At 46.1% G+C, this 13,080-nt stretch overlaps 1 long non-coding RNA gene across 1 annotated transcript in view; it reads right to left on the reverse strand.

Moving 5' to 3' along the window:
- Positions 1-741: 741 nt before the first annotated feature.
- The window catches only part of LOC129380998 (uncharacterized), a 161,053-nt gene continuing 148,714 nt past the window's right edge, over positions 742-13,080 (reverse strand). The window contains exon 3 of the long non-coding RNA XR_011891003.1: positions 742-942. This is a non-coding gene — a long non-coding RNA (uncharacterized lncRNA). The remainder of the gene's footprint in view (positions 943-13,080) is intronic.

Raw genomic sequence — 13,080 nt, forward strand, 5'->3', positions numbered from 1 at the left:
CGTCCCAATCGACGTCGGTCGGAGTAGTTTTAAAAGCACTACCGCGATCTTTGAAAGCGGCGGAACGGCGCGGCAGACTGTGGTGGTTGTCAGGCGCCTCGCCGAGGGCGCCTGACAATATATATATATATATATATATATATATATATATATAGTTCTGTTGCCCGCGATACGCTCCTCATTATGAGGCACCCCTGCACGAACACGCTGCTCAGGTATGTATAGTCGAGCCCACGCGAAAATATGGGAAAAGCGAGCCTTCCTGTACAGCACGCGCACTGCCTCTCAATAACAGTACGTCTGCGCTGCGCGTATGTGCGGCCATCTCTGGTGAGTTTCAAGGAAACGAGCTCAGCGCTGTGTGCAGAACTGACGCCCCCAATGCGGCACCGCCGGCGGGCCTTGAGCAGTAAGTGCATGCAGATGAAGCGCGACTGAAACGGGGAGCTTGGACTGCGAGAGGGTTGTTATGGACATGCGCGTGCTGGTAAGGACCTCGACCAGCTATATACCATTTTTAAACAGTCGTCGTGCGTAGGCTGCGCAGAACAAGAACGGTGTCCTCCGACCCACGCACGCGCATGCTCTTTCCGCGCGCAAATGGTAACGGCAGACTACATAGACTGTTATGTTTTGAAAAACAGCTCAGCGGGAGATGAACGTCCGCCGTACGTCTTATTTCCGCGGAAGTATCGCCCGTGGACGAGAGGGGTTACGAGAAAGAAAAACAAAACAAGCACATTTTGGACGCGGGCCAGTTTAATGTGTTCGCCGCGGTGCCAAGAAGTAGGTTTTATTCGACATCTGAACAAAGCTTCTTCGTCTTTCTCCTCCTCTTCTTCTGCACCTTTCTTTGACCAGAAAGCTGTGAATGCGCGGGAGTACCGAGACTGGTGGTTCCGGGGTGCCGGCGCCGCACCGTTGTGCTTGAAGTCCGTGGCACTGAAACGATGAGAAACAGACACAGAGGACATGAAAATCAACCCAGCATTCTCGAAGAACGATGCGGAGAGGTCAACGCGCATCGCAACGACACCACGTTGTAGGCGCCAAGGCATGGGACTAGCGCTCGTTTCAGAGGAGATTGACCGAGTAAAGTGAGGCGACGGCCTATTGCGCTATTGCAAAGATCTTTTTGTCTCGTCTCGGTCAGGTAAATTTTGTTGAATAAGAAGAGGAAGCGGATATACAATAAAAAAAAAAGGCAAGTGGGTTAAGGAATCGACAGTCAAGCTCTCCTTGAGGCGAGCTGTGGCCTGCTGGGATCTGCACGACCCGCGAAATGTCCTTCCCCCATCTCTCCTCCTTTCCCCCTATTCCTACCCAGCTACTGGATTCCCGATACACTGGCATATAAGGTCGTGCACATCGCTGATTGAACTCAAAAATGACCTATACGATCGATGAGTGCACTCTAAAAAATTTCACGCTTAATCTCACGCTAAACTGTAAGTTTAAGCGTGACGCGCATGTAAATGAGGCACGGATGACGTCTCGAGCACCACGTAACCGAAAATAAGCGTGACGTTCCTTCATGTAAGCGTGAGGCCAAGATTGCCTGCCATGACTCTGTCTTGTGCGAGCGTGAGCGAGCCGCCGTACGCCTGAGAAACGCAAATCACACGCTTAACATCCCGTGGAGCGCTCGCACGGTAACTTTCCATCACACTTAAAAAAAATCCAAATAGGGGTTCCTTGATATATCACGTGATCAGCGTGGGCGAGCGAGAACAATGCTCTGCGTCTTCTCACTGCTCTGCGGGGAATGCGAAACTTTTCTTGGGGAGGCTGAAGGAGACCGTGTTGTTTTGAAGGCTGCGCTCGGTCATTTTTGGTGTGGATTTCCCGGCGGACTGCCGCGATCGACGCTCGTTCGTTGCAGCACAGAGCTTCCGGTCTAATTGTCAGAGTTGGTGCCTATCGCCGTGTTCACTCCTGCAGGCATTCATGGCCTACAACGCGGGTGGTGTATGCATACATTGTGCATTGCGCCGAGTTTATACGAGAGTTTACGAGAAAGAATCCACCTCGATCTGACGGCTCCAGAGCAACATTTCCGTATGGATAATGGGTATGTTGCGGTCCCTCACCGGCTATTCATGGACGATTGAAGTATACAGGTAAGAACATTAGTTACGGTTCCCTTTTATTAAATGGCGGCTAACTGCCAATTTGTCATGATTTCCGGTATGTGGTTGTATGATGTGTGGTGCAAAATTTGCCGCAATGGCACATTTACTGGAAAGCGAGAACCTTTTACGCGAGGAGTAGCGTTGATTGAAATAAAAAGCAGTCAGCCTCGTGCTTTTTTACAAGTTTTAACACCGGGCTGTTGAATACCTCTGAATTGTTCAGTTTGTTGTGCTGAACTACCAAATTCCCATGATTTCTGTTGTTTTTATTTTACATTTGCCAGCTCTGTGCCCGCTGCTATTTCTCATCGGGCAAAGGTGGCGAGCTGGAAGTTGCCACTTTGCATTTTTTACCGTGCTTCTTCTCATGATTTAGAATTATGTTAGTGGCGCGTCAGTGTCGTATGCTGTGTATGCCGTGTATGCCGTGTAGTTGCCGCGTGGGCCGCTCATAGCATACCGGTGCCTTTAAAGCGAAAATTCATTATTTTGTGAGCGATTTGTCGACTGACTGTAACCAGCATCTCCGAAGCGCTACATGCGAGGCTTTAACAACACGTGCTACTTAATTTGCAACCTCAATTGCACACTGAATTGGGATATATATCTAGTGTAGCTCCGCATATTTTACATCTTGGGCTTTAAAGAGAGGAAGTGTCCATCTCCATTGGGTTAGGAATTGAACGTAACAATGTTTTTCTAGCTCATTTTTGCTTAGGTATCAAAATGTTTTATCTAAAGCATTGCCAGTTGTGTTCGAATTTTTAAACTTTATTTTTATGAAGAGCATCATGGAATAAAATCAGTTACAGCTATGTACTCACCTAAATGCGTTTTGCACATTGTTCTTTTGTTTTTGAGGTCACATTTGAAAGAGAATAAAGGTTTGGATGTAGGATTGATGAAAATGAATAAATATTGAAAAAGTTCCTTCTGATCGTAACAAAAATACTGAAATTTTCTGAGCCTTCATACGTTACTTTAGAAGCGTGCTTTTGATCCAGGCTTGCAATGCATACTCTCATTACTGCCGTCATCTGACCCTCTTTCCCCTATCGCCTACTTCTAAAAACTTCCAAACCACAACATTTTATGAGCATTCAGTAGGAGACATGTCAGAAGTACAATCAGTGTTAAAGCAGTGAAAAAGCAAGCGGTCTTCGTTACCACATTTAGTCTAAAAGGAACATGTGTTCACCTATAAAGTATTATACTTTGGGTACTAAGACATTTTTCTTTTCCTTTTTTTCAGATCACCCTAAGTGACTTTATGAGACCATACCTTGTCTGGGGGGAAACAAGGCTCCTCATCTGCGGCTGTGAGCAGGAAAGCATTGAGATCAGGGACGACACATCCCTAGAGAAGGCACTAGTGATGTGCCTATGCCTTTGTGGTATGCAATATGTAACATATGCGGCGGCATATGGCCAATTTTAGAGCACCCAACTTAAAGCCAAGAACAAGCAAAGAATATCATGGGCGCACACAAGATTGAAGGATTTGTTCACTGCGTTGCGCATTTAAATCAAGCTCATATAAAGACTTAGGCTTTCTCAGCGACCTGAAAACGCTTTAACTCTGTAAGTTTCGTTTTTAGCATGAACGTTTCATTCTATCAAATTTTACAGGAATTAATATCATGAATAAAGGATTTACCCCAGAAAGAAATAGGTGTGTAATACTTTTTTCGCTGCCTAGAATATTCGTATTTCATAGAGAAAGAGGCCAGTGAAAAAGAATTTGACCACGTATTTTGGGCCAACAATCGGAGAAAGAGTGCAATACCATGATGATTTTAATGCGGGAAATTCTGTCCTGATGTCGCTATCCTGCACAAGGCTTGCTATCGTCGAGCGCGGCGCCGCAAAGTACGGTTGAGAGGGCATTCGTCCTTTTGTGCAAGGAGATACCGAGAGGCTTGCTTACGTTTTACATTTCTTGGCGTCGTTGAAATGTGTCAGGGCTTAGCAAAGCCCTTCTTAGTGGATTAGTTTCAGTGTCACCGGCGAGAGCGTCTTGCGCGATCTCTCTGGAGCATACTCAGCTTCTACTTCGCCGGCATGCTGCCACTGTCATAGCGTCGTGGTTCGTCACATTCTGAGCTGTCGAAGCAGAACTTAAAGGAGAGGACTGCGAAGAACTTGGTGAGCAAAGCTCGCTTCAGAGAAGCGACCCAAGCGCCCAAGCCGACAAGGGCCGGTACTTCTTCGTTGCTTCCAACGCATTCAGAGGAGGGGCGAGGGGGGATGGGGCATGCCCGCATGCCCCTCATTCCATTCCCCTTGCCCCCTCGGGAACCTTCTCTAAGCGTGTAGATTGGTCACGCCATAATAAGCGTAGGAACAGGGGTCCTTATAACGTTTGCTAAGCGTGAAGAGGCGTTGCTGATCACTCCTAGGAGGCGTAATCGGTAAGCATGGAGAAATATCAGGCTTAGATTAGGCGTGTAAATAAACTACAAACGCACGCTTAGATAAGCGCGGCTTTTTTTAGAGTGTACTTTCAGCTGGTACGTTCCGGAAGTCTTCAGCAACTGCGCAACTGCGCGTTTTCGAGATGCCGTCTGCACAGTGACGAGACTCGATTCTCATAAAGTCGCATTGCCACGAACTAAATGCTTTCTGATTAATGTTTGAAAGCCTTGACGTCAAGCCGCGCTGTTTCCTGCGACGTTGCAACGACACTCGTACTACAAAATATGCCCAAATTGACATCCATGGTTAGCCAAAATGATACGGACTTTCTTTTTATCCTTATCTTTTGACAACCTCATGTGATTCGGTTCGTCACAATCCAAGGAGAATATATGGCGCTCTTAATTAGGCCATTACTGTCCCTTGCGCCATAAAAATAACTCTATACATCATCATCATCATCATCATCATCATCATCATCATCATCAACCAGGATAGTCTGGCACTGTACATAACGGCACTACGGGTACGTGCTCTCCACATCCGGCTTCCACTTGGGTTGCGTAATCATCCATCGATTACGGCTCGGTGTGGCCGTACAGTGGCCGATACCTTCACAAGATTGGACGAGAACGGGAACCCCTGACGTAGCGTCTGTGACACTCCCGAGACAATAGCTCACGTACTTTGCGTGTGCCCTCAATATGCGGCCGAGCGAAGAAGACTTAAATCTAGTGTTCACTGCTTGGACTTCCGAAACTTTTCGGAAGAAAAGATATTAGGCGCGTGAAGAAGAGTTGACCATGCCCAACGCACCATAAGATCACTCTTGAAATTTCTGTGCCAGACTGGTTTAGACGGTCGTCTCTAGGACCTGCGAGACGTGAAAACAGTGCGAAATGTGTTTGCGCGATAACGTTTTGTGTAGATAAGATTACTCCTGCGTGTATTGTGTCTACAGCGCGCATCCGTGTATTGGACAACATGTACAACATCAGCTCATTGTACGATATCATAATCACCGGCCACATTCATTTCCATGTAGCTCCCACTTCCCCTTACTCCGGTGAGGTGTAGCAGGCTAAAGACACGCTCTTCAGGCCGACCTCTCCTCCTTCCTCTTCATTAAAATCTACTCGTCCTCCTTTTACACCCTCAGGATGATGATTTGACCCATGCCTAACACCCTTACAATTAAGGTTTTTAAAACAAGTCATCATCATCATCATCATCATCATCATCATCATCATCAGCCTATTTTATGTCCTCTGCAGAACGAAGGCCTCTCCCCGCGATCTCAAATTACCCCTATCCTGCGCCAGCCGATTCCAACTAGCACCCGCAAATTTCCTGATTTCGTCGCACCACCTAGTCTTCTGTCGACCTCTACTGCGCTTCCCTTCTCTTGGTATTTCTCTCATATTTCTCTCAAACGTTTCTTTCATATCCGCGATATGAAGCCGTAGTTGAAAACTGCGTGTTAAATCCGACCACCAGGTACGCGCCTGAATATCTGACACGAGAGTTTGACAACGATAGCTAACAGAGTTTATTTATTGCAGTTTTTGTGTCGTCCGTCGCAGCTGTCGTCGTGCTTGCTTGCCACGAGGAATCGCCAAAGAAAGAAAACTGCATTTGTCCCCACTAACGATTCGATCTTACCCTTTAAGGATGAAAGGGCCAGCAGTGGGCCAAACCAAACACCCCTTATGCACCCATCAGAGTGTTGAAATGTTTATAGGGCGTAGATTGGAACCTGTTTAAAATGTTTAGAGTTCAACTCTATAGTGCGGTTCACCGAGTGCAAAAGGTTGCTGCTGAACCCTGGTTTCGACGAAAAAGGGCGGCGCATTCGGCATGATTGGCACTGCGAGCCCGCTCAGCCCGATAAGACTTTAAGATAACTTATTCACATCTGCTAGAAAGGAGAAATGAGAGTACATCCAACGCGATAGCGAGGCTCTGTAGGGGCTAATTACCGCGCGCGCGCGCGCGCGCGGGCAGTGATGCATCATTGTCGCACCCAGCAGGAGCCCTTAAAGGTGATTAATACCGGCTTTATCGGAAAGCCCAATCAGCGAAACAGCGAGAAGGTCGAGAGCTCGTAAACTGAAGGCGCTGTCCGTGCCGACAAGTCGCGCGGTTACGTATCACACGCTGCGTGCATTGAAAGGCGTGTCGCGCGAACATCAACGGAGAGGCCGCGATTAGTGTGAAGCTAACGAGGAGTATACACACAGCTGCGCGCTGGTCAGCGATTTCGAAGAGGTGCTGTAACTAGCTTGTAATTACAACAACCCTTTATCACTAATGCTGCTTCTGCAGTGAGACGAGGAGGAAGCGAAAGGAATTGAGAAATGCGTGAACGTTTTTAACTAGCCTATTTTATCATGCACGTTCGAAATTGGTGGGGAAAGTGCGTCGCAGATAAAATAAACGTCGCGGCGAGATGCATCCTATAAATGCATACGCATCTCACCTGCAGTATCCAGGATATTTTTTTTTCTTTCACTTGCTGCGATAAATATTGTGGGAAAATTGAAACTCCAAACTTGTTTTTCGTGCCGGCAGCGCCGTGAAACTTGTATAACAGAAATTATGTTTTATTTATTTATTTAGTTAGTTAGTTAGTTAGTTAGTTAGTTAGTTAGTTAGTTAGTTAGTTAGTTAGTTAGTTAGTTAGTTAGTTAGTTAGTTAGTTAGTTAGTTAGTTAGTTAGTTAGTTAGTTTTTCTCGTTCAAATCTCGCTTTATTACTGCACATTTTCGTAATTAACAATGTACTTGGCAGTTCATTACATGCGAAGCGTTTTACTTCATAATACTCCTAATCAAGACTGATACCGGATTTCTCGGCAACGACACTGATAAATGCAAATACAGATATAGAGAAATATAGAGAAATAGCGATCGCAGGGCTGCCTTTGAATGACAGAATACAGAATACTGTTGCCGGACATATAGCACTGCGCTATGGAGGGCGGCAAGCTGGGACCCTGTCGACGATGTGACGTGGCTGATCTCGAACTTCTTGCAGACTGACATCGACAGAATGACTACTGCGCCAGTAGAGCTGGTTAGAGTCGAAGAGTCGTCTGCATGGATACGAACTCTATCGCAGTAGTAATCATGCAGTACATGTAGAGCGGCTTGATTCAGGGCACAAGTCGGCCAGTTGGCAAGCCGCAGCCCACATGAACAAATGGTACCAGAGATACGATTGCCCTGCCATCGAGCGGTGGACAGAGGCTACGACAATGTACTTCAGTGGCTACCGGGGCACTGCAACATCAGTGGCAATGAATGTGCCGACAAAGCTGTGTCGGTGAACAAGGTCGGCTGCATCGTGGCGACTGGCGACGAGGAAGCGGCAGGGCGTTCTTTATCTCATCGGCAGCGCTCGGCCAGCAGTGTGCATTTTCGCCGTCATCCGACGGGAGCCGACCTTGTTCACCGAACGCACGCTTGAGAGCAGCACTATGCCACTGCGCAAGCGCTCCGCCACGTGGCCTTTTTCATATTTCGCGGGATTTCTTTGCAACCCGGAAAAAAGGACTACGTTAGACGTACCATAAAGGGAAACAACTCGATCGGTGGTTTCTGAAGGTGCTCTACAAATCTGCGTATCATACTTGGGGTCCCCAGCCAATAATTCAAAAGATGGGTAATTGAACTTAATTAGTGAGTTATGGGGAAAACAAAAAATTGTCTGAGTTACTATAGGCTACTGCGAATAGTATGCGTTCTGTTCAATTCGCTTCTGACGCGCCTTTCATTTTTAAATTATTGGCTCAAGCTATGTGGGACACCCTGAAGAGTACATCGCTTTGGTCTAAACATCGCCATTTTCGGGTTCGAAAACCTTCTGGATTCTTATTTTAACATAATCTGTCATCGGAAATTAATTTTATGGCAATGATTGGCATGGTTTCGGTAATCACTGTGCACCGTGCAACGCATGGTGAACCACTAGAAACAACAAAAGAAGCCACTGCCTTCTTTGCCCACGAAACTTCACCAAAATCGCTGAAAAATCCCTAAACTTCCCATAATTCCCACAATGGTTGAGCGACTGCGGTGCTAGAATTCACTTTAGCAGTCCTATAGTGTGAATATGAAACTTTACTCAACGCGACAGCATATCGCCTCAATACCCAGTCCATTGGTATTACTAAAAGGGGCTACGTATACAGGATAATGTTGCGAAACACTGTACGAAATGAAGCGCTGATACAAGCGCTGTTATCGTTAAAAACGTCATGACATGCACGCAGAATTTCTACCGGATGGCCTTGGCATCTTTTTTTTTTTTTTTTTTTTTTTGCACAGTGGAACAGTCGACGTGCCGGCTATCGTTGGTCCCCCATCCATGACAAGGCCAAAATGCTGCAATTCAAGTACGTTAATTAAATTTTGGCCTTTTAACGTGTCAAAACCACGATCAATAATGAGAGGCACTCCGTAGTGTGGGACTTCGAATTAATTTGGACTCCCTGGGGTTAATTAAGGTGCATTTAAATCTAAGCACGCAAGCGGTTTGCACGCAAGCGGTTTTTTTTTTTTTTTTTTTTTAATTTCAGGCCCTTGCAAACGCGGCCGACGTGAGCGGGTTCAAACCCGCGACCTCGAAATCAGCAGCGCAACGCCATAACCACTGGAATACCGCGGCGGGTCGTCACAATTTACCACATCTTATCTTTGTTCAATAGGCCTCACTCGACTTCAATGCAAAATCAACGCGAATGCGCGTCACTTCAAGCTTCGATGGTCGACAGCACCACCGATGCAGGTAAGCACAGCATGCTCGAGCGACAGCATAACCTGGAAGTGACACCTGATTCCTGGAGATGACCAGCGATACATTTCGTTTTTTTTTCTTCTTAAGTTAATCGTAGAATAATCACGCTTAGTATCGCGCCGCCATTACACCATTACATGAGCGCCCCGCTCGCGAAGCGAAGAGCTTATAGACTCATCAGACCAGTGCGCAGCATAGAAATAAACGACGGCGAGAAACCACGCACAAAAGTGAGATCGAGCCAGGGGCGCACTCTAGATGCGCGCACAGAGGTCACGTGGTGCACAAGCCCTCGCACGGCGATGGCGCAGCGCAGCAAAGTGCGACGCTGCAGCGTGCATGCACACAGAGGACTGGCTTACGTGATGGATCACCGCAACCTCGCATGAACAGGGGGAGGGAGGGAGAGAGAGAGTGAGAAAGATACCCAAAGATATTCGAAAGGAAACAATGGCAGCTGTATGATGAGTACGGAAGTACAGTAAACAGAAAAAAAAAGGGAATAAATGATTAGGCACAAGTCAAACGAACAAAGAAAGGAAAAAAAAGGTAACGGCCTCAGAACTTCAGCAGTCACTCCCAGTATATAGAGAGGCAGGTTAGTTTGTGAAGAAACAAAAAAATATATAGGCGGGGATGGAGGGGCGGCTTGAGAGAGTAGTCGAAAAGACACGTTGCGAGCGACGTGTTATGGAGACGTTACGCGTACGTCACGCTCGGCAACGTCCAACAACGCTTCGATCCGCAATTCTCTCATACATGTTCGGCGTGGCGGCAGTGCGTTGGAGGGCTTCTGCTATACAGACGTGCGTATCTCTGCATTGCGTACTCCGCCGAACAAAGGGGAAGAAAAAAAAAAGAGAGGAAGACGACTTCCCAGCTTGGACGTTCGCTTTCGTCATTAGCCGAATAAGCACTCTGTCCTGCGCACATCTGCCCCTGCGTATTATTACCTACATCGTGTACATATATAGACGTATCTATAGACGACTGCGGCTTGCCATGCAGCAAACTGTTTTCGTTATTTTGCGTTTCATTGTTGCCACCGTTGATTATCTTTTTTTTACTTTTCTGGTGTCGTCCTTTGTTTGAACGCGTGCATTTATACGCAGCGGATGTTGCGATCGCATCATGCAGTCCTATAAGAAGGGCAAGAAAGGCTCAAGCATTCCGCGCGCGATTACATTTGGGACCAGAACACGCGGGACACCTCAGAACTGCTCTGAACGTGATGAGCTCTTCAGCCAGATATGTAAAAGCAACGCATGTTCCGAGCGATGACCGCAAACTTATATATATATATATATATATATATATATATATATATATATATATATATATATATATATATATATATATATGGCTCGAAAATTACGCTGAATGCGAGTGGTATACACTCCGAAAACGAAAAGTGTCATGATCATAATAATACGAAACACGATCTTTCTCACAGAAGGTCAACTATCTTTGACAGTAAGTTCAACGGTGTGTTCAACTAAGTGCCGCATCTTATGTGTTCCTCTATCTAATAACAGAAGACCCTATATATAAGCCGATTGATAACTTGCTCACGTGCTGTGAACAAACAATTTAGTACTTTCACTGCAGCAGCACCTCTGATAGCACAATAAAAAATAAGCTTATAAAGATGGGCCAGAAATTGCTTTAAAAATTAGGCAACGAGCTGCTAAAATTTGTTATTGCTTTTTCCCCTTTTTCTCCTATCTTGGGCAGTCTGTTCCATGTTTCATTGAAAATAGACAGCATTGTAAGATTAATCTCTGCACGGCAAACTGCTTTACAGGAGAACAGATTTACAAACGGCCGCTCATAATACGGGACTGAAGGGCATAATAAACATAGCGCATTATGCGACTGGGTTTGAATATTTTCGAAGCAGTTGCGCTTAGTGTTCGTAACGGGTGCAGCACCTCAGAAGACGATAAGCGTGAAGAAAAAGGAGGCAGACGGGGGGGGGGGGGGGGGGGGCACTGACTCGAAGCTGTTGTACAGAGCAGAAGCCTGTGTACTCAGTGATAACATTCTGTATAAGCAAACACTGCAGGTTCGTGCACGCTCACTCTGTGAAACGTCTGCGCGCTGCAGCGCCCATGCAGAAGCGCGGGGTTATTTCTTAGCAGCAGCACAATATTAGGCGAGTGTTAATGCACGCCATCATCGCGGTACAGCTACGTCGGCCCTTGCTCCTCATCAGGATGGCTGGAGTATTCCTTTCCTCAGCGTCGCATAATTGAACAGAAAAACATTATAGTTCAGTGGCAATTCAGCGGTAAATGCGAGAGAAGTGCGTTGTTAGCATTACGTCGCTCCACTTTGAGGTCCCGCATCCATGCTTTTAAACCGCGTTCACCACATTGCAAAGTGTTGTTCAGGAGCTTCCTCGACACAGGAAAATAATTATATATATATATATATATATATATATATATATATATATATATATATATATATATATATATACACCAAGTGGCCGCCTTCCCACACTTCACACCTATACACTTTTATTCCACTTCGACATCCCTGACAGCTTTTCATGCTTCCTGGAAACTGCAGCTTATGTAAACGTAACGTTTACCGGGAAACGCTGGCTGCGAACGCTATGCAGGAAGGCGAGCTTTCTGGCCGAAACGCGGCCCCTTGCCCGGGTCGACCTCCTGTTATTGTTTCGCACTTTTAATATCTCACTCTAAGAGCTAACGGCGCTTTTTTTTTTTTCTCTGTTACATTTGTTTGTGGGCTGCCGTTCTCCATATTCCTAGGGATAACTTTGTAAAGAATGAAAGACAAGGTGTGAGCAACTTTGGTGGTAGAGAAGTGGTTGGATATGCATGGTTCGGAATTAGGGTCGACATTTTTTTTGCCGAAGCGACGTCCAACGCCGACGCCAGATTTTCTGCGACTCGGGGCTCCTCAACGCTGTCGCGTTAAAACTGAAAACAGCAACATGCACGAGCCCTTGCGGAGAGCAGCAATCCTTGCACAGTTCATGAATGCCTGGTCGCACGATCCACGAATAAAGGAACTCGACGATCGGTCGATGCAAAGCTGGCTGTAAGTGAATGCCGTTCGCGTGACACGCGCGACTGCTAATTAAAGCTGTTCTCGCGGAGAAATGTTCGTATATCTTCGTTAAAGATCGCGGGATCACTATACCTTGCGCGGCGCGACAAGTTTTTTAGGCAGCAATAACAGGCAAATGTTATATTGGCGCTTAGCGATATATTTTACCAATATAGAATTTGGTCACTCTCAGGGCACCCGAGATCAAAGAAAATAACTTTGTAAGGTGCCCGAAGTTTCTATATTTACTGACAAGCAAATAGCCTTGAGCATCGGAGATTATCTGAACGCGTGCGTGTGCAGATAATCTATAGCTGCCTCGGACGAAGGAGTTATTTGCTTCCTTTGAAGTCCCAGTCAGTATGATATGCAGGACTTCGCGATTTTTAGGAAACCGTTACGGATAACCTTTCCCGAGGCTGTTTTTCGCCCTGTTCCTCTGAACAATAGAAAAGAAAGAAAGAAAGAACGGAAGAAAGAAAGAAAGAAAGAAAGAAAGAAAGAAAGAAAGAAAGAAAGAAAGAAAGAAAGAAAGAAAGAAAGAAAGAGAAAGCCTGTAAAGGGCTTTCAGAACTGTGTTCAGAAGTGTTAGACCAGCGCCGAGAGTTCTGTAAGGTCGAGAGACATAAATCCTATAGCGCATTGCACGTTTACC

Source organism: Dermacentor andersoni, chromosome 1 (genome assembly GCF_023375885.2).
Source record: "Dermacentor andersoni chromosome 1, qqDerAnde1_hic_scaffold, whole genome shotgun sequence".
Taxonomy (NCBI): Eukaryota; Metazoa; Arthropoda; class Arachnida; order Ixodida; family Ixodidae; genus Dermacentor; species Dermacentor andersoni.